The following is a 27,925-nucleotide window of genomic DNA, read 5'->3' as shown; positions in this document are numbered from 1 at the left end:
CTGCAGTCAACGTCTGCAGTGATTTTGGAGCCCCCCAAAATAAAGTCTGTCACTATTTCCACTGTTTCCCCATCTATTTGCCATGAATTGATGGGACCGGATCCCATGATCTTAGTTTTCTGAATGTTGAGTTTTAAGCCAATTTTGTCACTCTCCTCTTTTACTTTCATCAAGAGGCTCTTTAGTTCTTCTTCGCTTTCTGTCATAAGTGTGGTGTCAAATGCATATCTGAGGTTATTGATATAATTGAATAACCACATACAAAAGGATAAAAGTGAACCCCCTTTTTTTTTTACATCTAACAAAAATCAACTCAAAATGTATCACTGACCTAAATTTAACAGTGAAAACTATAAAACTCTTAAAAATAAAACATAGGTATAAATCTTTATCATCTTGGATTAGTCAATGGTTTCTTACAGACGACACGAAAACACAAGGAACAAAAGAAAAAAAAGACAAGTCAGATTTAATAAAACTTTAAAACTTTTGTGCTTCAGAGAACACCATCAAGAAAGTAAAAAGTCAACTCACTGTAGAAAATAGTTGCAAATCATTTGAGAGACTTTTATCCAAAACAACTTGCAAACTCAACAATTAAAAACAGCCCATTTAAAAAATGAGCAAAGGATCTAAATATGCATTTCTCCAAGAAAGCTATATACATGACCGGTAAACACTTGAAAGGATTCTTAACATCTTGAATAATTAGTGCAAATCAAAAGCATAATGAAAAAAACAGTTCATACCCCTTCAGTTTAGTTTAGTTGCTCAGTCATGTCCGACTCTTTGTGATCCCATGGACTGCAGCACATCAGGCCTCCCTGTCCGTCACCAACTCCCGGAGTTTACTCAAACTCATGTCCACTGAGTCAGTGATGCCACCCAACTATCTCATTCTCTGTTGTCCCCTTCTCCTCCCACCTTCAATCTTTCTCAACATCAGGGTCATTTCAAATGAGTCGGTTCTTTGCATCAGATGGCCAAAGTATTGGAGCTTTAGCTTCAGCATCAATCCTTCCAATGGACACTCAGGACTGATCTCCTTTAGGATGGACTGGTTGGATCTCCTTCTGTCCAGGGGACTCTCAAGAGTCTTCTCCAACACCACAGTTCAAAAGCATCAATTCTTTGGCACTCAGCTTTCTTTATAGTCCAACTCTCACATCCATACATCCTTGACTAGATGGATCTTTGTTGACAAAGTAATGTCTCTGCTTTTTAATATGCTGTCTAGGTTGGTCATAGCTTTTCTTCCAAGGAGTAAGTGTCTTTTAATTTCATGGCTGCAGTCACCATCTGCAGTGACTTTGGAGACCCAAAAAAATAAAGTCTGCCATTGTTTCCACTGTTTCCCCATCTAATTTGCCATGAAGTGATGGGAACAAATGCCATGAACTTAGTTTTCTGAATGTTGAATTTTAAGCCAGCTTTTTCACTCTCCTCTTTCACTTTCATCAAGAGGCTCTTTAGTTCTTCTTCACTTTCTGCCATAAGGGTGGTGTCATCTGCATATCTAAGGTTATTGATATTTCTCCACTCTCATAGGTCCTGTGGCCACTGCTGAGTTTTCCAAACTTGCCTGCATATTGAGTGCAGCACTCTAATAGCATCATCTTTTAGATTTGAAATAGCTCAACTGGAATTCCAGCACCTCCACTAAAAATTGATTGGAAAGTGCTTTAAAATTTGTGAAGTGACAGACAGATGTGAGGTTCATTATCACAACTTTGAAGTCATGATTTTATGAACATTTTAACGGGCAAATAAAAATTGTTTAAATAACTAGGAACAATTCCATGGTTACAGGGGAGCATTGTTTTAAGGAGAAAAAGAATACTTCTGAATGCATATTTTCATATATATATGTGTGTGTGTATGAAATACATTCCTTCCTAGGCCACAGAGTGTTTTACATCAGTGTCATGCTGACATTTCTCATCACATCAATCATGCCGAAGTTGCTAGACAAAAGAATTCAGTGATGGCAAGGAGGGTGTCCCACTGCTGGATGGTCAAGTGGGAAGTTCCTTTATTCATTTTGCTTCTAACATCACTACCAGTAAATTCAACAGTACAAAAACACCTGGTAATTCTATGCTACTTCAGTCTTATATTTCAGTGCTGCCAGCTATAAAAAGACAGCAAAATTACATTTTTCAGAGAGAAGGAGGAAAAGGACATAAAATCTCCTATTACCTCCACAAAAACGTTGTAGGAATCACGAGATGTTAATTATAAAAATTACTTTGCATATTCATTTAAAAGCACATACTTTGTTTTGAAATATTAGTTGTTATTTCAGAGCTTTGTTTAAAAAAAAAAAAAAAACCATAAAGAGAAGAGTAGCAAGTGTATTCACTCAGACCAGTTGCCACACAGCTGACATGGTAATTTTTTGGTTTTGCCATCTAGGATTCCACCCCTCAGGATCTGAAGTGGGCTGGAACCCAAATAACTTGTTGAAAATATGAATCTGTGAGGTGCTCTGCCTGGTGATTCCTTCCAGTCTGCTTACACTGAGGAGAGGTGAAGCCTCGCTGGCCTTTAGAAGAGGAAAGCGCTGGTTTAAAGGTGCCTTCTCTTGTGATGGGGGTGGACAGGAAGCCTGGGTGGAGGGCGGGCTGGGACCCAGCAAGACCAGACAGGGTTCCTGACGTTCTTGGGAACTTCCTGGAAGCATGAAGAGGTGAGGCCCCACCCTTGGAGGAACAGGCCACTGGTCAGCTCCGGCTGTGCCCTGGGCCTCTGCCAAGGGGACTGTTTTTATTGTTACCAAATGTCACTCCACCCAAGGCAGGATTTTCAAAGATTCCTTAGATGAATGGAAACTTCTGGTTGCTCCTTATTTTCTGAAGAGTGTTATGACAGGCATTTGATCTGCTCCTCCTTTGTAATTCAGGAAAAATTCCTCAGGGCCTGGAGGGCGACCTTTAACAGGAAGCAGGGGACATTGTTATTCCTTTCCCCACAGTTTCAGGGTCTCTGATGGGCTAAGATTCATTTTCTCATAGATGTTTTAGGCTGCTCAAGCAGGAAGAAAAAACCCACCACTGTCCTCAGTATTTCCTTGTTTGATTTTGAGCCCCCCAAATAAGGAAGATGGGGCAAGTTGAGATTAAGAAAAGGCCTGAGCTAGGCCAGAGACTCCAAAGCATGAGAGGGACCACCCAGCTGAGACCGCCGCTGGAGGCTGCCAGCCTTCCCCAGGGTGCTGGCTTGTATTGGGTTTTTCAGGGAAAGGCAGGCCCATCTTATTTAGGAGCCCCCAACCTCCACAGCCATCTGTGCCCAGAAAGGCGACAGGAACATCTGGGCCCGGCATCTGCTCTGGTGCTGGGTTCAGAGGGAGCAGAGGCACACTGAAGCGTCCAGTTACCAGTTCCCACTGGCTTGACCCCACCCCACTCTGACTCCAGAGCAAATGCAACAGTCTGGAGACTTTAAGCAGTCTTCAAGCAGCAGGAGTCACACCTGCTGTCACAGTTGTCCGCGTCTCGCCTCTAGTAAATATCAGACATGCCGGCGGTGGGTGAGGGCCTAGGCAGCCACGATGGCCTCTCCCAGGAGGACAACATCAATGCCAGAAACACAGTGGCTTTGCCAGGAAGCGAATCCCACAGTGTGGGTGGGCGCAGGAGTGGGCCTGAGGCTTCTGCCTGGGGAGCAGTTGTGCTGGCTGCCTGGGAACAGCCAACTCCAGTCAAGCAGGAAAGCAGGTTTCCGAGTTACCGCTCAGTCACTTGCCAGCTGTGTGACCTTGCAAATGTCACCTAACCTCTCCCACCTTCAGCTGTTAAACAATGATAATGTGAACAGATACATCAGACGGTCCTGGTAAGGAATAAGTGAGATGATGCATGTGGAATGCTTCATAAACAGTAACTGCTAACATGCATTGGTACTATGTGCCTGATACTGGTCCATGAACTTCACAGGTCTTACTGGAATCCTCACCAACCCTTTGAAGTAGGTTACTATTATTACACCCATTAAAATGGGATAACATAAGGAAAATGGGGCACAAGGATATTAGCTTGTCTCTGATCACATGGCTAACATGCAATGGAGCTGGTATTCAAACCTGGGTAGTCTGATTCCAATCTGCCCTCTGATTTTAGCAATGATGTTATAATGTGGGAAATTTTGACGTGCATATTCAGCTTTAAGGCTTCCTTCCTCCTTAACCTAATATTCCACCAGCTGCTGAGATCTGTAGAGTCCATCAGTGTCTCACATTTGTCCTTTTGTTTTTTCTCTCAAATTTATTGAGCTAGTTTCAAAACACAGCCTGCAACTTTTTGACACTCTCCCTACTGAGAGGTGACTGTGGCCCCTCGCCTTGAATTTAAGTGGGCATGTGACTGCTTAGAGCAACAGACCAAGATAGAAGTGATGACATCAAACTTCCAAGGCTAGGTCATTAAAGCCCACTGTCTACTGACACAGTGAGCCACCAGGTGAGAAGTCACTTCCCCGAGGCTGCCATGTGAAGGGCACATGCAGGCACTGTACCAGCCTGGGCTGAGGCCAGCCTTCTAGTCTCCTCCACTAAGGTGCCAGAAACAGCAGGAGAAAGCTCATCTTGGAAGTGGCTCCTGCCCTTCCAGCTCTTCCTGTCCCAATCATCTGAGTCATCCCCAGTCTCCAGCGGAGGCCGCAGATCAGGAGCAGATGAGCCACGTATAACTATACATTAAAGTGATCGTTATCCTGTGTCACCGTGTTTGGATTCCTTCACCGTACTGCCACAGATAACTGGAACACCCACCATGTCCCAACTCAGACTCGTCCCTGCCTCCTATGCTCCCCGTCCCTTATTTCTGCCTTTAGATGAACGGCAAAATCGGCTACCCAGTAGGTCAGAAACTTTCATGTTCCACCTCCAGTTAGTCACCAAGTTCTATTTCATCTGTTTCCTGTCTTCTATTTCCATTGCCTCTTCCTTTCCTAGCTCAGGATCTACCGCTCACTCATCTAAAGACAACGGTCTCCTAACTGATCTGCCTGTCTTTAGCTTCTCACACCCTGCACATACTCTGCACTATGGCCAGGTTTGGTCTTTGCAGATTCTGATCAGTCTCGGCCTTGCTAAAAACCCTCTACAAGCTCCCCATTGCTGCCAGAAGAACTTACAGGATCTTCACAGCCAGGTAGCCTTTCCCCATCCAACCATCCCCCAGCCCAGAGCCCTGCACTCAGACCTGGAGCTACTCGCTCTTTCCAGAATATGCCAGGAATGTTCAAGCTTCTGTGCCTTTATTCACACTTCCCTCGGCCTGGACTGCCCACGCCCTCTCACCTCCCCCACGTCTGTAACATGTTTCTGATTCCTCCTAGACCTAGCTCGGCTATCACCCTCTCTGAGGCTCCCCCTTCAACTCCCAGCAGAACGAACTGTTCCTTCCTGTACATCCCATTGTTTTCCAGTTTGGGTGTCACTTTGTAGCTCATACTTGGTGTCTGTCTCTATACTCTGCATCTGCAGGGCCTACTGTGTAGCCTGCCTGGCATAAAATAGGTGCTCTATCAGTGCTTCTAGGACTTCCACTGCTGCTGCCCTAATTCAAAGAATCATCTCCACTCTGTCTTCTTAAATACAGCACTCCAACAGGCCACCTTCTCCTCAGAAATTTAGGCAGCTCTTCACCAAATGAAGACAGAACTCCTTAGTATGGCATCTGTGACCTACACATATGTCTATGGACTAAGGAGACTTAGCAAAATAATCAAACAGTTGAAGCTGCCCAATAAGTTGGGTGGGTGCTGCCAACCTCTGGGCTGCTTCTGACCAACCCTCCCTCCCCTTGTCTGTACTCAGACATTCATCAGCACGGTGCTGTCCTCGATTTTTAAATTTCTATTCCTATTTTATCTTCCTAATAGTCTGTTTCTCTTGGGCAATGCTTGTCCTTCCATTCCTGTCACTGAGTTTCCACATCAAGTCTCAGGAATACCCATGAGGTCCTACTTCATTCTGGGTGCAAGACAGCAAGTTCACTTTCTTTACTGCTCAATGCTTAGGCAATGGCATACAGACACCTGGCATCAGAAATATAGTGTTTCTCGCTTCCTCTCCAATTATCTTAACTTGTATTTTACTATACAACATGCCTCCTGCAATGTTCTTTTCTTTTTCTTATCCTCTATTGTAACTGGTTTTATAGTCTTGTCTAAACTAAGCATTTCTTGCTCTACACTATAATTCTTATGGATACAATCCTAAAATGTTGAAAATGAATGTCTTTTCTTCTTTCTCATTCTATTACGAGATATTTCCAGCAATTATATACCCATCTACTGGGAGCCCTGTTTAATAGAAGGCATTTTGAGTAATTAGATTTGAGTTATCCACTTGAGAAATGATATTTAATAACTGCTGGTACATTCTCATTTGGTCATGATTTCAAGTAAAAAGAAAAACTATCCCAGGGAAAAAGGAGCATAAGGATTTTAATATTTTAAGTAAAGGCAAAATAATGCTAGGAGAACCAATATATATGCCCTATGTTTCTCAGAGACTAATTCCTTTCAAAATAACAACATTGTTTATTTCCATTTAAAGAATTTAAATACCAACCAGAAGCAGAAGATATTGAGAAGAGAAGAACTATACAAAACAGATCTTCATGACCCAGATAACCACAGTGGTGTGATCACTTACCTAGAATCAGACATCTTGGATTGCAAGGTCAACTGGGCCTTAGGAAGGATCATTGTAAACAAAGCTAGTGGAAATGATGGAATTCCAGTTGAGCTATTTCCAATCTTAAAAGATGACGCTGGGAAAGTGCTGCACTCAATATGCCAGCAAATTTAGAAAACTCAGCAGTGACCACAGGACTGGAAAAGGTTAGTTTTCATTCCAATCCCAAAGAAAGGCAATGCCAAAGAATGTTCAAACTACCGCACAACTGCACTTATCTCACATGCTAGCAAAGTAATGCTCAAAATTCTCCAAGCCAGGTTTCAACAATACACGAACCAAGAACTTACGAATTTCAAGCTGGGTTTAGAAAAGGTAGGGGAACTAGAGATCAATTGCCAACATCCACTGGATCATAGAAAAAGCAAAAGAATTCCAGAAAAACATCTACTTCTGCTTTACTGACTTTGCCAAAGCCTTTGACTGTGTGGATCATGACAAACTGTGGAAAATTCTTCAAGAGATGGGAATACCAGACCACCTGACCTGCCTCCTGAGAAACCTGTATGCAGGTCAAGTAGCAACAGCTAGAACTGGACATGGAACAATAGGCTGGTTCCAAATAGGGAAAGGAATACGTCAAGGCTGTATATTGTCACCCTACTTATTTAACTTCTATGCAGAGTACATCATGAGAAATGCTGGACTGGATAAAGCACAAGCTGGAACACCAAGACTGCTGGGGGTAATATCAATAATCTCAGATATGCAGATGACACCACCCTTATGGCAGAAAGTGAAGAAGAACTAAAGAGCCTCTTGATGAAAGTGAAAGAGGAGAGTGAAAAAGCTGGCTTAAAACTCAACATTCAGAAAACTCAGATCATGGCATCCAGTCCCATCACTTCATGGTAAATAGATGGGGAAACAATGGAAACAGAGAGAGACTTTATTTTTTTGGGTCTCCAAAATCACTGCAGATGGTGACTGTAGCCATGAAATTAAAAGACACTTGCTCCTTGGAAGAAAAGTTATGACCAACCTAGACAGCATATTAAAAAGCAGAGACATTATTTTGCCAACAAAGGTCCATCTAGTCAAGGCTATTGTTTTCCCAGTAATCACATATGGATGTAAGAGTTGGACCATAAAGAAAGCTGAGTGCCAAACAATTGACATTTTTGAACTGTGGTGTTGGAGAATACTCTTGAGAGTCCTTTGGACGGCAAGGAGAACAAATCAGTCAATCCTAAAGGAGATCAGTCCTGAATATTCACTGGAAGGACTGATACTGAAGTTCCAATACTTTGGCCACCTGATGTGAAGAACTAACTCATTGGAAAAGACCCTGATGCTGGGAAAGATTGGGCAGGAGGAGAAGGGGACAACAGAGGATGAGATGGCTGGATGGCATCACTGACTCAATGGACATGAGTTTGAGCAAGCTCTGGGAGTTGGTGATGGACAGGGAAGCCTGGTGTGCTGCAGTTCATGGGCAAGCAATGAGTCAGACATGACTGAGCAACTGGACTGGACTGAAACATCAACCAGTTCCCAATTTGGTCCCTTTAGAAGGATGTCATACATTATCCTCAACTGTGTGTCAGAAAGAGAAAACTGGGATGGGCCTGGCCTTGAAAGAGTGGTCACTTTTCAAATGCAGAGCACTTGACAGACTTCTCATTCTCTTTCTCTTCTTTTAATGTGCCAAAGAAAGACAGAATACGCCAGTGCTAAATATTGGCTCCAGAGATGAAATGCGTACACCAAGACACCTTTCTGGGTCCTGTTTGCCTCCCTCGCTCCACTCCCATGCACAGAAGGCTCAGTGCAGCTTTCTACTCAGCATTTTCTTCCCTGAGCTGTGAAAAACATTTCTTAATCTTACTTGGAAAACATTTTTTTAAGGTTTATCTAGTGAAGTATTAAGTAAATCCTGGCTATTACTTTATGACATTCATTTAGTGAGACTTTAAGGCTTCCCCTTATCAGCCGTTAAAAAAAAAATCCAAAACAAGGCCCCCAAACCCAGAAGGAACAGATGAGATTTTTCTACAAAAAAATGTTAAATGCTAATATGGCCAAAAATATAGCTCTACTAAAGATAAAAGATAAATGGCAGAGAGAAAATATTTGTAGCATATAACAAAATATTAATATATTCCTTAATACATAGATATTAAAAGTTCTATATAAAGAACTCATACAAATCAGTAAAATAAAATTCAAAAATGAATATTTCATATTCAAATAAATACAAAAAAGCCAAAGGGCATGAACAGGAAATTCAAAGGACAAATATTTTGTCAAAGAATTGTAAAATAAGAATAACACACAAGTTTTCACCTGAGTTGGGCCAAAATTTAAAACTGTTTATATAAAATATTGGTGAGGATAAGGGGGGGTGGGTAGATATTTCACTATAAGGTTGTGGGAATGTAACAGGTACAACTCTCTTGAAGGGCTATTTGACAAAATAAAAAGTGTAGATGCACATAAAGTTTTACCCTACAATTTTATTTCTTGGAAGCTATCCTACAGAAATAACTATACTATAAACAAGAACATATTTATAAGGATGCTTATCGACTATATTATTTTAACTGTATATCATTGAAGAACACTTCAATGTTCTTCAATAAAGAACTCTTTAAATATATTATGGTACACTGACATGACTGAATTCTCTAATGCACACCGAAAGCATGGGTTCGATCCTCTAAGATATACTGTGAACTAAACAAGTCACCAAACTATCCAATATTTATGGAGACAGTATGATCCTATTTTTTACCTAAAATTTTTCAAATTATGTAGGTAGATAGCAGGGGGTGTGTGTGTGTGTGTGTGTGTGTGTGTGTAGATAAAGTTCTGGAGGGATACATATTGTGATTATTCCAGGAAAGCTAGGATAAAGAGGCAACTCCCTTTCAGCTTTATAATCTCAAATATTGTTCAAAATTTTTATAGTGATGTGAGTCACTATGTAATCTTTTTTTTACAAAAGTAATTGAAGAGAAATAATATCCACAGAAATCTTACCTACGTTCCTGTCATGGGGATCTACCTACTAAGTTTGAGGATCCCTAAGATGCTGGGAGGGATTGGGGGCAAGAGGAGAAGGGGACGACAGAGGATGAGATGGCTGGATGGCATCACTGACTCGATGGACGTGAGTCTGAGTGAACTCCGGGAGTTGGTGATGGACAGGGAGGCCTGGCGTGCTGCGATTCATGGGGTCGCAAAGAGTCGGACACGACTGAGCGACTGATCTGATCTGATCTGATCTGAAGACCATATTTGGGGCTTCCCTCATAGCTCAGTTGGTAAACAATCTGCCTGCAGTGCAGGAAACCAGGATTCAATTCCTGGGTAGGGAAGATCCTCTGGTGAAGGAAATGGCAACCCACTCCAGTATCCTCGCCTGGAGAATCCCATGGACAGAGGAACCTGGCAGGCTACAGTCCTTGGGATCGCAAGAGTCAGACATGACTTAGCGACTAAACCACCACCACAACCAAGACCATATTTACCCTAAAATTTCAAGTTTACTTTATGGTCCCTTCTCTTGGCACTAGAGTACAGGGATGACTTTACATTTGAGACCATGAGTTTTGTTTCTGAACCCCTTCCCAATTATTCTGACTTACTCACTTCCAAATACCTTATTTCCATGGAGGTTTAAATCTGACCTTTGGTGACAGTTACCCAGAATAAACCAATGCACATACTTTGGGGCAATGGGCTGGCAGTGCTCAGCATCAGGAGCCAAACACAGTGAGCTAAAGAAAGCCAGCCAGAAACCATGCTCTACAACCTGCTGTGAGTATGTGTCCACACACCTCACCAGCCAGGGCTGCCCCTTCTTGTCCATTAGCACTGAGGCCCAGGAAGCAGAATATTAAACACACTCCAGGGCTTTTGTTACTGTAAGCACAAGAAATGAGGCTTGCTTTTCCTTGAGGGCACAGGCTCTCCCTTTCAGGGCCACCATCAAGCTCACACAAGCATCTTTGTGCTGCAGTTGTGTGAAAGACCAAGTGCTCTTCTGATATAAGGAGTCTTTACTACTCAGCTCACCAACTTTCCAGACTTTCTGTTCTTCTGACTTCCCAACCAGGTCTCTATTGAGTGGCCAGCAGATGATATTCATTAGTCCTTATGGATCTTTTATTTCATAACAACACCTGTATGGCTACTGCCCCGTGGTTGGTGAATGTATAACAACTGGCTTCTGGAGAAACTATGCCCTGGTTTATAATACTGGGTTGGCCAAAAAGTTTGTTCAAGTTTTCCATAACCTGTTACGAACCCCAACAAACTTTTTGGCCAACTCAATATCTACTGATTTCCATAGTGTGGTATAACTCCCATAGCCAACTTTAAGCTATCAACAAATATCACTGCATATCAGTTGGGAAGAAGTGTACACAGCAGGATACCATTATACAGTATTTCTACCTCAAGAACAGAGGTAACAGTGAATATAATAAAATATTAGGAAGCACTGAGTTGTAACAATGACATTTTAAAATAAGATCTACTTAATGGTTATATATTTCTAATAATGGCTGTGTTTAACAACTTGCTCACTAAATTCCTGAAAACTGAAACAACAAGTCTAGCAAGCCAATACAAGACAGCTCCAGCTCACTCCTAAGACCACTGCATTGCAAGGTTTTATGGGTATTCTTTCTCCTGGAAAACTCACAGTCATTACTTCCTCAATGGAAGTGCGTATCTCCCAATATTTCTGGACAATCTATATGTCTGTTTATATCTGTACACTGATGTGTGCCATCTTGGGCTTGGTGTTAGGGCTGAATGGTGTAGTAGATGAAGAAAGGCATGGACCTTGGAGTCATATAGATCAATGACTGCTCTGTGTCAATGTGCAATTAACCTTTAACTCTTAATTTAAGAATATGTACTGCCCATGGGATCGTTGGAAGAAGAGGTAAAGAAGGGAAGAGTATACTTAAACACAGAGCAGGTGTATGGTTTAAGGACTAACATTTGTAGAACAACTGACACATACCAGGAGATAAACACGTCAGTCCTTTTTCTCTTTAACAACATCTTGATGAAGCCCCATGTAACTGACCAAAGCTCTTCAGAGACCTGCAGAGTCGGGCGGCATCAGGACGCAGACAGGCTGAATTTGGCTCTCTCTTTCTTTATACCTGATTTGAAAATCAGGCTGGGAGACACTCTGACTTTATCATTCTGGTGCCTGGCAACGGTCTGTAGTTTAATCCCGTCAATTAGGGTTGTCATTGTGTGGCAGAAAGTTCTAGAGATAAAACTCTCCTGGCTTTGTGGTGATAATATTCCTCTGGGTCACCAAGACCGGATAGCCAGTGTGACTCGTTCTTGAGGAAAATCTCACCTCACATGCTCTGGGGCTATACAAGTTTATCCAGTGTGCTGGGCCGGCACCTAAGCAGGCCTGGAAGCAGTTTAAAAAGTTTTTGAAGAGGAAAACTATATACTGCAATTTTAATTCTTCCTTAATTAATTGGTCATGTCAGAAGCTTTATACATGCTAATAAATTTTTTTTAGAACATTAGAAATTCACTCTAACTTCGGAAAACATGCAGGTGAAATTTCCAAAAAATACTGTCTAGAAAAAAAACAGCAGCGCCTAGCTTTTTCCCAAAAGAGAACATATTACAATTACCAGTAAAGTTTGAATAACAACGTGTAGTAACACATATAAAAACAGACCAAAGGATATGCAATAACTCACAAAACAATACACAAGAAAGAGGTATTCACTGAAAGTGGAAAGCTGGAATGCCCTCCTCTCACTATCTACTCAAATCAAATCCCCTTTTCAAGTCTCATGCTGACTGCCAAGGGTTCTAGTAAATCTTTTTTGGACCCACAGCTTCTGTGTTTTGGGACTTCCCTGATGGCTCTGGGGGTAAAGAATCTGCCTGCAACACAGAAGACACAAGAGACTCAGGTTTGATCCCTGGGTTGGTATAATCCTCTGGAGAAGGAAACGCAACCCACTCCAGTATTCTTGCCTGAAAAGTCCCATGGATATAGGGACAAGCCAAGGCAGGCTACAGTCCAATGGGTCGCAAAGAAGAGAGTCGACTAAGCACACAAGCACTCATACTCCCATATTCCTGCAACTACATAATTTGTTCCTTCTACTGCCCGGTTTATATTTTCCTCCATTCTATACTGTTATCCTTTATAGAGATTCAAATTGTTATATTATAACATCTGTTTTTGAGGGCAGAGAACCTGTACTGTACTTTTATATAAGCTTCAATGTAATAGGCCATTCATTTTATGAATGAATAAGTGAACACATTAAGCCACAAATGAACACCTCTGGACTTGGGTAACGCACAACTTTCGGGGCCCTCAGTTTCCTCCTATGGCCTTACACAAGGAGACTGCATTGACTGAGCTTAAAAACCAGGCTTCTACTATAAACATGGTTTCTGGCCTCAGGTCACTGTGACCGACATCCCTGGAAAGTAGCCTGGCTGCTCCTAACAACTTCTCCTCATCCACCCAGATAATAAAGTAGCCAGAAAAAGACCCCTGCTATTCATCTGAGACCTCATCCTTTGACTTCTATTTTTTTCTCTAGTTCCAGTGTCCTCCAGAAAAATGTTTTTCAAGGTGTGGCTGTTGGGTCACCTCATCGATCACCAGGGCCCTATCTAAATATGCTGGTTTCCCGGTCCCATTTGCAGGCTACTGGATCAGATTCTTGGGGGTGAAGTAAGGCTGGCAATCTCCCAGGCAGCTTGTTGAGACTCTAAAGGTTGAGACTCTCTGATTGAGAAGAGAAGGGAGGGAAGGAAAATAAATGTGTGGCCTCCACATGCCAGATGCTTCCTTTGATTCTCACAACAGTAAAGGTAGATCTTACGTTTCTTTCAGTGATGAATCTCAGACGCTCATGTATTGGTAAGACAAACTGCCAAATGTCCCTCAGTGAGTGAGTACTGTGATTCCAGAGTTCAGCTGACTCCATGTCCTCAGTTCCTTCCATGACAACACACAGTTGACCCCCACCCAAAACACCTTCCATCTGTTCACAGGCAAGACCCCAGGTTCCAGCTGTTGCCTATACTCACCCCAAATGACTTCTGAGATGCTACTCCACAGCTCATTTGCCATAAGAGATACAAGCTCAAGAAGCTCCTCAGTTTAGTCCCAACAATCAGCACAGTTTATACACTCTGACCAGGGCTTAGAGAGGACAATTCAACTCAGTTCAGCAGAGCATTGTTAGGCCTTTGCCAACCACTGGACTCCAAAAGAAGTATTCACCCTACTTCCAGCAGGCCTCATGGATGAGGGGAAGGAAGATCCTGGTGGGGCTTGGAGGAGCACACTAGGGTTAGAACCTGCTCCAACAGTGGTGGAGTGCTGTGGGCAGCCTCTGAAATGGCCCCCAAACGTGGAATCCCCCTTCCCTGCATGTGGTCTGGGCTTCCTGACTCACTTCTAATGAACTGAACACAGCAGAAGCGATGGTATGTCACTTCTGAGATTAGATTATTAGAAGATGGCCACTTATATCTGGGGTATGAGAACATAGGACTTGGTGAAGTAAAAGGAAGAACATAAATGATGTTCAGGTATTTGGACTGAATACCTGAATGGATGTGGTGTCATTTAATAAGATACTGAAGACTAGATTAAAAATCAGTTTAAACTCAGCCATATAAAAGGATGAAATATTATGCCAATCATCAGCAATATGGATGCAACTAGAGATTATCATGCTAAGTGAAGTTAGAAAGAAAAATAACAAATTCCATATGATATCACTTATATATGGATTTTAAAATACAATACAAATGAACCTATTTATGAAACAGAAACAGAATCATGGACTTAAGAGAACAGACTGGTGGTTGCCAAGGAGGGGGTTTGGGGAGGATGGAGTGGGAGGATGGGGTTAGCAGATGTAAGCTTTTATGTCTCAAATGGATAAACAACATGGTCCTACTGTATAGCAGAGAGAACTATATTCAGTATCCTAGCATAAACCATAATGGGGAAGAACATTAAAAAGAATGATATATACATAATTGAATCACTTCGCTGTATAGCAGTAATTAACACAACATTGTAAATCAACCATACTTCAATAAAAAATAAAAATAAATCAGTTTAATAAGAAAAAGGCTCTTAATCATGATTTTGGATTTGGATGTGAAATTTGAGATGTTTGTGTGACATTCAAAGAAAATAAAAATGTCTGCTAAGCAGGTCGGATTTAGGTCTGGAGCTCAGAAAAGAAGTTTGGGTTTGAGTATACATTTGGGGGTCTTAGAAGAAAAATAAAAGCTCCTGGGGATTCCTCACCCACAAGGAATACTACAGGGGACCACATGCTTATCACCCCTTCTCCCAACTGCAACTCATGTGAGCTGGGTGTGGGTTGTCCATACCTGCCTTGACACACACACAAACACACACACACAATTATGCCCATGCTTTGGGGTGTAATGTCCTATTCAGACATGTGCTGCCATGGGAACGTGGGCACAGAATACGTAGCTAGTTCCCCTCTTTCCTTTATGGATATTTTCAAAACAGTGTTTCTTTGGTAATGTCTTTTTTAGTCTCCTTGTTTCCCTGACTACAGATTGAGAATGATGAAAAGACTCTGGTTGCTGTTTAGTAGATCTTTCTCCACTGAGTATGGTGGCTGAATGACTGTATTCCTAGCCCTGATTCAAAATCTATTGTATTAATTATATCATTCATCTATTTGCAACCCAACCTCAGAGTAAGTCTGCATAAACCACCACCCTGCCTGAGAACTGAGTAGCTTCCATCTCAGGCTGGTGGTGGTGCGTGGTTTAGTTGCTAAGTCGTGTCAGACTCCTGCGATCCCATGGACTGTAGCCTGCCAAGCTCCTCTGTCCATGGGATTCTCCAGCAGAGAATACTAGAGTGCGTTGCTGTTTCTTTCTCCACCATCTCAAGCTGGTCTCCTGCTTTCAAGGGCTGGTGCTGCCCTGCCCCACTCTGCCCAAACCTTCCTCTGCCACCTCTGGTCCAGGCCCAGGTGATATTTCTGACCTTTATGCCTTTGTTCATGCGAGGTTCTAATGTGGGTTTCTAATCCAGTTCCTAATTTACTATGTGATTTGGAACAAGTTGTTAAAAACTCTCTCAGCCTGTTTCTTCCTTCACCGTAAAAAGGCTCCATTGACCACTGGAGCTACCATTTACTGCCCTAAATATTTTATGCATGTTTTCTCAAATCCTCCTAATACCTATTCAAAGAGATATTATTGTTCCTATTATACAGATGGAGAAACTGAAGCTGAAACAGACTAAATTGCCCAAGGACACAAAGGTATTGAGGAGCAAAGAAGGTATTAGAAGCTGTTAAAGAAAACTTGCTTTCATGGCACCCCACTCCAGCACTCTTGCCTGGAAAATCCCATGGATGGAGGAGCCTGGTGGGCCGCAGTCCATGGGGTCGCTAAGAGTCGGACAAGACTCAGCGACTTCACTTTCACTTTTCACTTTCCTGCACTGGAGAAGGAAATGGCAACCCACTCCAGTGTTCTTGCCTGGAGAATCCCAGGGACGGGGGAGCCTTGTGGGCTGCCGTCTGTGGGGTCACACAGAGTCGGACACGACTGAAGCGACTTAGCAGCAGCAGCAGTGACCAGATGTGTGGGTTTTATCCCAAAAGAGCTGGGCATCCTGCAGTTTGACGAGTTCTGACCCCGTCCACCTGGAGTTAGCATTCAGTCCCACAAACTCCCCCCTCATTCAGACACCAACTGCATGTCCCAGTTATCACCTGCACTTCTGACTGACTGGCTATCAACTGGGGTTCTCATGACCCCCTCCTCAGGTTTGATAATTTGCTAGAATGACTCATAGAACTCAGAGAAATACTTACTTACATTTACCAGTTTATAATATTATAAACAAAATAGATCAACAGCCAGATCAAGAGATACATAGGGCAAGGACTGGAAGGGTCCCAAGCATCAGAGTGTCTGTCCCCGTGAAGTTGGGCTGTACCACCCTCCTAGCACATGGATGTGCTCACCAATCAGGAAGCTCTCTGAACCCCATAATTTAGGGACTTTTATGGAGGCTTCATCCTATAGCCACGATTGGTGATTAACACAACCTTTAGCCCTTCTCCCTTGACTGGAGATTGAAAGGAATGAGGCTGAAAGTTGGTTCCCCTGGCAACCAGCCCCTCATCCTCAGAGGCTTTCAAAAAAAACCACACCACATTAAAAATTAAAATAAGCTCAGGTGCGGTTGAAAGGGGCTTCTTATAAATAAAAGACATTCCTTTCACTTTGCTCTTATCACTTAGCAAATTCCAAGGGTTTCAGGAGCTCTGTGCTCTTTATATATTTGGTACACAAATTCTTCAATACTCCTTTGAAAAACTGGAGCTTAATTCCTCTCCCCTTGAGTGTGGGTTGGACTTAGTGATTCTCTTCTAGTGAAAAATATAGCAAAAATGGCAGGATGGGACTGCCAAAACTAGATCATAAGGCATAAGAACTTCTTCCTTGTTCTCTCTCAGATCCCTGGCTCTGGGGAAAGCCGGCTGCCATGTTGTAAGACCTCTCAAACAGCCTAATGGAAAGGTCCACATGGCAAGGAACTGAGACCATCTGCCAACAGCCATGTGAGTGAGCTGTCTTGGAAGAGGCTCTTCCAACCTCATTCAAGTCTTCAGATGACTGCAACCCAGCCAAATCTTGACATGTGAGAGTCCCAAAGCTAGAGCCACACAGCTAAGCTGCTCCAGAATTTCTGACCAAAGAGATAATGTGCTGTTTTAAGCTACTTAACTTGGAACAATTTATCACACGTCAATAGAGACATACCTAGCCACAAAACATCCCAAGCAGTATCTCACATGCACACACCCTCCTTTTCCCTTCCCACCTTTCTACTTTCCTTGTCTTTTTTCCTATGTACCTTGAAGTGAATCATTCGAAAGCTCTAGAAGACCACAAGATGGAAGAAGCAAGGACCACCCAGTCCCCTGGAGGAAAGCCATCCCTACCATGCAAAACCACAGGCCTGAGGCTTATACATTATAGTAGCTAGTGTTATTTATTCTGCTGATATACCCTCCTTTCTACTTCTCCTAGAATGTATTGTTCTTTACCACATGATATAATTCTGTGCATAAATGTCTTTCTTCTATTCTGGCCCACAAGTTGCTTTCTTTTCAAGATTAGTATCAAATGAGCAATGAAAAGATGCTCACGCGTGGCAGTATGTGCTTTGCCAGCGTATCTCAATTAATTCTCACAATAACTCAATAAAGTAGATTTTGTTAGTATTCTGATATTTCAGATGTGGACTCAGGCTAAGAGAGGTTAAAGGACTTGCTCAAGATTACATAGCCCAGAAGAGGCAAAGCTGACATGTGTTTAGCTCAGTTCAGTCACTCAGTTGTGTCCAAATCTTTGTGACCCCATGGACTGCAGCACGCCAGGCCTCCCTGTCCATCACCAACTACTAGAGCTTACTCAAACTCATGTCCATTGAGTTGGTGATGCCATCCAATCATCTCATCCTCTGTCTTCCCCTTCTCCTCCTGCCTTCATTCTTTCCCAGCATCAGGGTCTCTTCAAGTGAGTCAGTTCTTTGCATCAGCTGGCTGAAGTACTGGAGTTTCAGCTTCAGCATCAGTCCTTCCATTGAATATTCAGGACTGATTTCCTTTAGGATGGACTGGTTGGATCTCCTTGCAGTCCAAGGGACTCGCAAGAGTCTTCTCCAACACCACAGTTCAAAAGCATCAATTCTTCGGCATTCAGCATTCTTTATAGTCCAATTGTCACATCCATACATAACTACTGGAAAAACCATAGCCTTGACTAGACGGACCTTTGTTGGCAAACTAATGTCTCTGCTTTTTAATATGCTGTCTAGGTTGGTCATAACTTTTCTTTCAAGGAGCAAGAGTCTTTTAATTACATGGCTACAGCCACCATCTGCAGTGATTTTGGAGCCCCCAAAAATAAAGTCTCTCACTGTTTCCATTGTTTCCCCATATATTTACCATGAAGTGATGGGACTGGATGCCATGATCTGAGTTTTCTGAATGTTGAGTTTTAAGCCAACTTTTTCACTCTCCTCTTTCACTTTCATCAAGAGGCTCTTTAGTTCTTCTTTACTTTCTGACATAAGACTGGTGTCATCTGCATACTTGAGGTTATTGATATTTTTCCTGGCAATCTTGATTTCTGCTTGTGCTTTATCCAGTCCAGCATTTCTCATGATGTACTCTGCATGTAAGTTAAATAAGCAGGGTAACAATATACAGCCTTGACGTACTCCTTTCCCAATTTGGAACCAGTCTGTTGTTCCATGTCCAGTTCTAGCTGTTGCTACTTGACCTGCATACAGATTTCTAAGGAGGCAGGTCAGGTGGTCTGGTATTCCCATCTCTTCAAGAATTTTCCACAGTTTGTCATGATCCACACAGTCAAAGGCTTTGGCAAAGTCAATAAAGCAGGAGATGTTTTTCTGGAACTCTCTTGCTTTTTTGATGATTCGGCAATTTGATCTCTGGTTCCTCTGCCTTTTCTAAATCCCAGCACGTGTTCAGATCCCCAAATTCGAAATCTTGGCCACTATGATTCCCTTCCTCCCAGGGACCCCTGAATCCCACACTGTGCCCAATGAAGTATTGTGTATACAGCTGTTGCTTAATTAATGCCTGCAGCTACATGAGTTAAGAAACAAATGGAAATACAGTAAGAGGGGAAATATCATGAAAGGTCACAAATAATGAAAAATTCTGTTGTCCTGAAATATTTTGTTCCTCATACAAATGTCTCTTTTTACTTGTATGCCTCTGAACTTTAGGGTGTTAGTGGCTGGGATACATAAAGAGAGTCATTCAGTGGATAAAAAGCCTGCTTAAGAAAAGGCTAAGAAATTCTTCAGAATGTCTACATTTTCAGATAAAGAGCCACAAGAGCTTCAGGACATCAAACACATTGAGGACTTTTCTCAAGAGCCGACTCAGTAAGCAAAGCAGCTGAAATCCGCACGCACCTCTGAAGGAGAGGACAGTAACAACTGTAACAACGGGCCCCCACTTCACCAGAAACCCGAATCCATTCAGGGACCTCAGCAGCAGGACAAAGGCCGGACTGTTCTCTCCAGAACAACGGGATAGTGCAGTGAAGAGTGGGCGCCCTGTGTTCCGAGGGAAAAGGCTGTAAATGAGTCCCTGGCATCACCACAACAGGTCAGCCTCAACAAAGGCGGGACAGAGCTGTTGGCCAAAAAAACCCGTCACAGTAAGCTCCCTCCAGGAGAGAAAATTCAATCAGATTTAAACTAAAAACAGCTCAATCTCCAAAATATGTAGCCAGTATACCATGAGGAAAAGAAGATTCTGCCTTCCTAGGGAGGGGAGGTAAGTAAGAAATAGTCTCAAACTCTCTTCATGAAAGCAAAGCCCAGGCCTTCTTCTGATTTGTTTGGAACTGGCATTAACTGCAAGTCGGCACCCTGTTTGCCACCTTGAGTTCACACTTTTGTCTTTTCCAATTCTCCCTAAGTAAAGCTTAAACTTTCCTTACTGTAAACTTTTATTTTCTTCCTTGAAATGAAAAATGTTGAAAGTGGTGGGCTCTAGGAAGAGAAAGGGAGATTGGAGCAGAAAGACAGAGATATCTGTTTTCTATTCTTACCTTCTCATATTCATTACTCAACTATTATTAATTACTAATTTTATTAATGTGAAGCATTCATAACTTTTTGGGTCTTCGTTTTTCTACTTGTTTCAAAAGAAGTCAAATATGCTTTTTTGGGGGTAAGTTTCATAACTACACATCTCTGTCCTAACACTTTTTTGTTTCCCTAAACAGAAGCCTTGCTTCTCAGAGAAAAGTCCACTGAGTGTGTTTCTTGCAGCAGAATATTACAGAATACCTTTACTGAACAACAACAAAGGGTTATTGGGGTTTTTCCTGTGATTTTAATATTGCTTAAGGTGGTACAACCATATATTACTCTTTTATACGGATCCATGGTTTCTAACAGGTTGATTTTTCCCCAGAGGAAATCTGGCAACCTAGCAACACTTTTGGATGTCATAACTAGGGAGGTGGGTCCTGCCAGCAGCTGGTGGATAGAGGCCAGGGAGGTTGCTAACATCCCAAAGTGGATAGGAAAGTCCCCTCTACATAGAATTATCTGGTTCAAAATGCCAATAGTGCCCAGGATGAGAAACCCTGATATAGATATGATAACTCCATTGTATAATATGGAAATACACCCTAAAGTCATGCTCAAGAATAACTCATTAGAATAGGAGCCAGGAGAATGGTGTTCTCCTGTTTGGATGACATACCATGCATGAGGTTGAGACTGGCCAGATTTAGGGGTAGCTGTTTGTGTCTGATCAAGACACTTGATACACGGACACACAAGCACTTGATAAATGCTTCAAAACACAGTGGAATCTATCCTTTATTCTTTATTCATTTAACAGATATTTGTTGAATTTCTGCTATGCTATCAAGTATACACAGCTTATAAGGGGACTCACACTCCAACCAGGAGCACATCTGTTCTTAATAAAAAATAGAAGTACTCAGGCCATGTGGAAATATTACAATCAATATTTTGGCCAGGATATGTCTTAGGAGAACTTACATGAAATGAGAATGAAACTGACATACTTAAATATCTTATATATTAAACCTACATACAATTCACTTCCAGCATGACTGATTTTGTCCTAAAGTCATTATAAATAAACCTCTATCCCTTTAGAAAAGCCAGATCCTCAAAGGGAACCCATGGGGCTAAAAGAAACTGAACAAGCCAAGTAAGAATTTAAGCCGGGGACATGGATGGCAGGAGCTTCTGGTACTTTCGCTTTGTATTTCTGACTGGTCCCCACCCTACCAGTTGTCAAGGGACGGGAGGTGCTCCTGGACTTCCCTCCACAGTTAGAACAGCCGGAAGGACATGACTCTGTGGCCCCAGGGGCTGGACTTGGCTTCTCACTCTGAATGCAGTCATCAGGAAAGTTCCCAAACTACCCCTCCCTAAGCAATCATGAATCCACACTTAATTCTCACCCATCGAAGTAAAGCCTCATAAAAATATTCTCCCTTAAAGAAACCCCAGCAGGGTGAATTCTCTCAGAAGTTATAATAGTTGTAGCATTATTGATCCATGAACATTTGAATTCTTTGAATTAGTGCCTATGAACACGAAAGAAGACCCTGTACTTTTTCACAAGTCCCTGAAGAATCTCTCATTCCAAAAAAGGCAAGTTACACTTTTTTGTTGTTGTTAATTTGGAAGAGCCCCATTTCCAAAGTAACCACTTAATACAGTTTTTTGTTTATTTAATATTCAGAAAATTTTTATAATAAAAAAGAAATGCAGCTAAGAGTATTAGTAAAAGAACAGAAAAATCTATTTGCAAAAAATATACTGCAAATGCAATTTTATCCTATTTTTGGTTGCCTTCAAGGAAAACTAACTTAGAAGAGCCACACTGATACCAGTTCAACTGGGCCAAAACAACAGCTGACTCAGAGTCTGCTGAACTCACCAAGCTGGGGTCAGAGCAGGTCCAGCCTGACCTCCCTGCTGGGCAGTAGTCTGAGCAGAAATCTGTCTGATTCAGACCAACCCACCTGTGACTGCTCCAGGGTGACTTTGCCTCCCACCTCCAATGAATCTTAGCTTAGAGCCCAACTCCAGTTCTGTACGTGACCAAAGCTCTGGTCAAGGCCCAAAGCCCACTGCCACTCTCAAAGTTCAGGATGTTCTGCTCTGGCCTGGAAATAGCCCAGATGATTCGGGGCCAGAGCAGTGGATGATGGATTCATCCTAGATCAACCTCATAGCTACTGAACTTCAAGGGTTTAAACTGGGACCAGAAAAAGTATGGAGAACATAGCAAACCATCTGCCTGGCTGCATTCAGCCCTGGGTCAGTCACAATGGGTGTTCAGAACCCCTAGTCCTGTGTCATCAATCAAAGAATGACAACTTCCACTAAGAACTAAAAACCTGGGGAGGCTGTCTGGCTTTAAATCATGCCTTGTGTCACTTTGGAACTATGTTATGAGTTAAACCTCAGCATGCTCCTTGACTTTAACTCATTCCAGTTTCTCAAATGAGAACAAAGAAAACATCAGAATGTATACGTCAGCAGTATGACAGGCTTCATACTGGGCTAAGCACTGTATTTTCACCCCTATCTCAAAATTTCCTTTCACATACAGATTTGGGCAAACTGTTTGTTTCCTTGGGCCTTCCTGGTGGCTCAGACAGTAAAAGTGGCTGTCTACAGTGCAGGAGACCCGGGTTCAACCTGGGTTCAATCCCTGGGTCAGGAAGATCCCCTGAAGAAGGAAATGGCAACCCACTCCAGTACTCTTGCCTGGAAAATTCCATGGATGGAGGAGCCTGGTGGGCTATAGTCCATGGTGTCACAAAGAGTCAGACACGACTGAGCAACTTCACTTTCACTTTGCTTCCTTAAACGGTGGCACACATTTGTTTTTACTAGGTGCTCAGTGGTGTCCTAAGTGCTTTATAAGCATGAACATATTTATATGCATGTATTTATATATGTACATATACGTTTATCATAAAACGTATATATTACGGGTTTGCATACATTCCAAAGGATGCACTTTAAGTTTTATTCATGACTGAATTTATTTTTTAAATAATTTTAATTGCTGAAGTAATATGTGCCCATATTAAAAAAGTAAGGTTTTATTAATAAAAAGTGAAAATCTTGTTATCCCCTCCAGATCCATCCTTCTGAGGCAACACCAATGGTTACAGAGTGGGATAAGCCTTCTGAAGGAAGTATCGAGAAAAAATTTTAAAGGAAACTCAAGTCTCAAAGCAAATAATTAGCATGAGGTAAAGAGTAACATTTTTTTTTTTAAGAAAAAAATGAACAAATGAAGTGGGAAACGAGATTAAGGAAAAGCCCCTAGCATGGGAAGAGGCTAAATAGTGTGGCTGAGTAGAATTTTTAAATTAATGCTGTTGAGGGAGGAATAGACCCTAAGTCAGCAGACCTGGGAGGTGGCTGGTGGGGAAAGTGACCCTGCGGGCCTCCTGTAATCAACTTGGCAGTGTCAAACAGTATGGAGGGAGAGCCTAGTCGTTCCCATCGGCGGACATTTCCTTTCAAGGGTTTAGTCACACGTCTTTTTAGAAACAGTCCAGTTATCTCAAGCCCATGTACCCCAAGGAGCCCTGGGACTGCATTTGAACAGTCTACCAATGCAAAGAGGAAACCATGTCCCTTGCCCTAGAGAGAGGGATGGAGTGGACTGAGAGGCAAATGTGGCAACAGTTTGTCCATGGAGACCCAGCATCACCCAAGAACATCCGTTCCCCTGTGATGTGTGCAGGAGGCCTCTGGCCTAACCTTCAAGAAGGCTCTGCAGCTGAGGGGAGCTCATAGGTGCCCTGGAGAATGGGATCTAAGGTAGTCAGAGCCAAAGGATCCTCCATGGAACCAAAACACAGCAAAACACAGTGGAAATGATTTTGAGTTGATGGACTCACTGGAAAATAGAGAAGGGAGTAATTAGGACACAAAAACACAGTAAATCCTGCAGGGTCATGACTACAAACCTCAGAATAAAATGAAGTGTTCAGGCTCCAGGGACCACCCTTCCAGCTGCAAAAATGCTACAGACTGAGCATCTTTGTCTTTCAAGGAGACCAAACAAAGATCAAATAATGGAGGGGGTGGGCAGTGGGAATACAGGACCCTCTAGCTTATTGACCTTGACACTGCATGAGATCTGGAAGCTTTGTTGGATCACATAAAAATCAGTCTCTTGGGCATTTAAAAACACATGTGTTAATAGTTATTTCATATCTGCATAAATAACTCAACCTATCCCCAAAGCTAATTAATAAGTCTTAACGAGGGCAGGTGTCTTGACTTCAAAGTGTTAGAAATACTCATGGGACCTGGTGAAGATGGTATCTGTCTAAGGCAATGGTTCGGCACCCTGGTTGCACATTAGAATCACCTGGAAAGTTTTAAAACATTGATTCCTGGAATCTAGCCTCAGAAATTCTGATTAAATGGTTTTATGGTAAGGCCAAAATATTATTTTTAGAACTTCGTCAGGTGATTTTAATGCAGGGAGCCATGAAACACAGATACTGGGATCCCAAGCTCTCCTAAACAATACTACCTTTCCTATGAGGTACACGGAGATGAAAACAAAAACAGATAACTCTTTACCAGCAGCTTGGGCCCCGAGTCTCCCTGCAGTACTTGTAGTGAGCTGGGCTGGAGCCAGTGATGAGTGCTTTGGCATACATCTGAACAACCAAAAATCAAAGCCAAGTAAGAGCTAACTCTCTCTCCATCCCCATATCTGAACCCAAGTCTCAGTTGTTACCACTCCAACAAGAAGGACAACCACATTCACCAGCAGGAAGCGGAATAAACAATATATTTGCAACTCATATTTTCAACAAAGAGAGCATTCATAGCTCAAAATACAAATCAGTAAGAAAATAGCCACAACCCAATGGAAAAGCGAGCAAAGGCTATAAACAGCTACTTAAAGAGTAGCCTTGATAAACTAATAAACATATGAAAAGATCTTCAACTTTGACAGTGATCAGGGAATGCCAACGATAATCACAAATGAGATCGATACCATTTCACACTTAGCAAAATTACTAAAATCCAAATGTTTGGTAATACCAAAAGTTGGCAGGGATGCTGAGGAACGAGAACTCTGCTCTATTACTTGTTGGGGTATAAACCTGCACGATAACTCAGAAAAGCAGTTTTTAATATCTGCTAAATAGTAATGTAGAAGACGCGCATACCCTTCAAGAAGTCAGTTTCCCTTTCAGGTATATGCTGCTCAGATACTGAAGGAAATACAACACAGGGGTGTCCACTGCAGCATTCGCTGTAATGTGAATAGGTTGGAAGGTTACCATCCTCCAAGAGTGGAAGAGATAACTGTGGTTTCATCACCATACATGAAATAGTTTGGCCAGTTACAATGAATAATAACACTTACCTATTTCAACACAGATTAATCTAAAAAGTAACACTGAATGAAAAGTACAAGTTACAAAAAATCGTTTTCAGTAGGATACCCTTTATGGAAAATATTAAAACACAAACAGTATATATACTGATAAACAAATATGTAGAAAGAATATAAAAATGTGAGCAGGAAAAACCGTGCATGAACAATAAGAAAGTTACTACCTTTGAGGAGTGGTACTTATCTTCTCACGTGAGATTGGGAAGGCATTTCAACTGCAACTAGATGTTTTCCTTGCTTCCTTCCCTTCTTCCTTCCCTTCCTGGCTCCCTCCCTTCTTTCTACCTGCCTTCCTGCCTCCCTGCCTGCCTTTTCTTGTTTTTAAATTGGAAGCAAATGTGGCCAAATGTTCATTTAAAAACCTGAGTATAGGTAAATGAGTGCTGTTCTAGTTTTATCTGTATCTTATCATACATGGAAAATATTGAATAATTAATTTAAAATGTTTTTTTATTATTTTTCTTCTAATAATTAGCTTTTAAAAAACTTTCTAAGGAGCAAATAAAGAAGCCATAAGCATCTCCTTCAACAGGAGCTTCAGTGTATTTCCTCGCATCCTTTAATACTGAGATGGCGAAACAGCTGTGGTGAAGAAGCCTGCTGCCAGCTCCCAGGATCCATTGGTTGATGGGTGGAGACTTCAGGGCTCCCAGGTTGCCCATCCCACAGCCACCACACCAGGCTCTTGCTACATCATCGATGTCCATTCTCCACTTTGGAACGTAAGAGAGATTTAATCTGACCTCTGGAGAAACACAAACTCTAGAGTGAAGGACTCTCCTTACTTACATAACCAGTGTTTTATGTGGGAAAATTACTGGAGTTGTATTGAACCTACCTTTGATGTGTTTCACATGCTCTGGTCCCTACAAAGATCAGGTTATGGGTCACTGACGAGCAAGTCGAGGGGACCCTGGGAGCACCTGGGATGCCACTGATGCAGAGGAAACCGAGACCATAGAGGCAGGGGCTTCACAGAGCCTGCAGCTGAGCCACTGCTGCAGCCAGGGCCCCGGGTTCATGCCTCCCTGCCCAGTGTTCAGAGACCCTGGGCTGCCAAGGTGTCCTTTTCAGGGACAGACGAAACATCCTCAGAGGAGAAAGCTAGAAAAAGGTGAAATTTCTTGCCTATATCTTTTTCCCTCCATGGTGTTATTTTATTTCTACACTTAAAATTTACAGAAACTATGCCCTAAATAAACATTTTAGGTAACCAGTTTATTTGAAAACCCTCAAACTGAAGGATACGTAAGAAAAAGTCTTGATATCTCCTTTTATTACTGCTTTCAACCATGTCCTGTCCAATCATTCTCTCCATCCCTTAGTGTCATTGTAGGCAGATCTGATATCTCTCAGATCACTTTTAGATATTAAAACCTCTCCAAACTCATCTCATAAGGGATTCAAAGCTCTTCTCTCCTTCCCCAGGATAGGCTTGGAGTGTGTACTTCTGTGTGTGTGTGTCTCTGTGTGTTGGGTGTGGGGGATAAGACTTGGTTCTGACACCGCCAGCCTCTTGCTTCTCAGGCCCTAGCGTACTTGCTAGGGGCTTTTAGAGGGAAAGGAGAAGCTTAAGAAATGTGTTACTGTGACTAGCAGTCCTCTGTTGGAGCTGGGGACTGCTGGTATCACACTGCTTTGTTGTGATTCTCTCTGAAACTAGAGGCCTCTGGTGATTTAAGGGCCACCAAGAGTCCATATCAGAGAAGGTAATGGCAACCAGTACTCTTGCCTGGAAAATCCCATGGGCAGAGGAGACTGGTAGACTGCAGTCCATGGGGTCATGAAGAGTCGGACACAACTGAGCGACTTCACTTTCACTTTTCACTTTCATGCATTGGAGAAGGAAATGGCAACCCACTCCAGTGTTCTTGCCTGGAGAATCCCAGGGATGGGGGAGTCTGGTGGGCTGCCGCCTATGGGGTTGCAGAGAGTCAGACAGGACTGAAGCAACTTAGCAGCAGCAAGAGTCCATATGGTGATTGCAGCCATGAAATTAAAAGATACTTACTCCTTGGAAGAAAAGTTATGACCAACCTAGATAGCATATTAAAAAGCAGAGACATTACTTTGTCAACAAAGGTCCGTCTAGTCAAGGCTATGGTTTTTCCTGTGGTCATGTATGGATGTGAGAGTTGAACTATAAAGAAAGCTGGGTACAGAAGAATTGATGCTTTTGAAGTGTGGTGTT

The 27,925-nt window shown here is 42.3% G+C and overlaps 2 long non-coding RNA genes across 3 annotated transcripts; one reads left to right on the top strand and one right to left on the bottom strand.

Moving 5' to 3' along the window:
• Positions 1-452: 452 nt before the first annotated feature.
• On the bottom strand, positions 453-27,754 carry LOC147363307 (uncharacterized). 2 transcript variants are annotated; one of them, XR_015136919.1, is made up of 4 exons: positions 25,899-27,754; positions 25,505-25,590; positions 24,906-24,985; positions 453-2,931 (listed from the first exon to the last, which is right to left on the bottom strand). It is a non-coding gene; the product is annotated as an uncharacterized LOC147363307 (long non-coding RNA). The 2 variants fall into 2 exon arrangements; XR_015136918.1 differs by lacking the exon at positions 453-2,931 and adding an exon at positions 23,323-24,210.
• LOC147363308 (uncharacterized) lies at positions 14,985-23,577 on the top strand. The gene is made up of 2 exons (XR_015136923.1): positions 14,985-20,067; positions 23,440-23,577. It is a non-coding gene; the product is annotated as an uncharacterized LOC147363308 (long non-coding RNA).
• Positions 27,755-27,925: the final 171 nt, after the last annotated feature.

The sequence above is a fragment of the Bos grunniens genome, chromosome 11, assembly GCF_055505025.1.
Source record: "Bos grunniens cultivar Pamir isolate PY7600 chromosome 11, Bosgru_T2T1.0, whole genome shotgun sequence".
Taxonomy (NCBI): Eukaryota; Metazoa; Chordata; class Mammalia; order Artiodactyla; family Bovidae; genus Bos; species Bos grunniens.
Note: the sequence above shows the minus strand (reverse complement) of the source record. Positions and strands in the feature narration are given on the sequence as shown.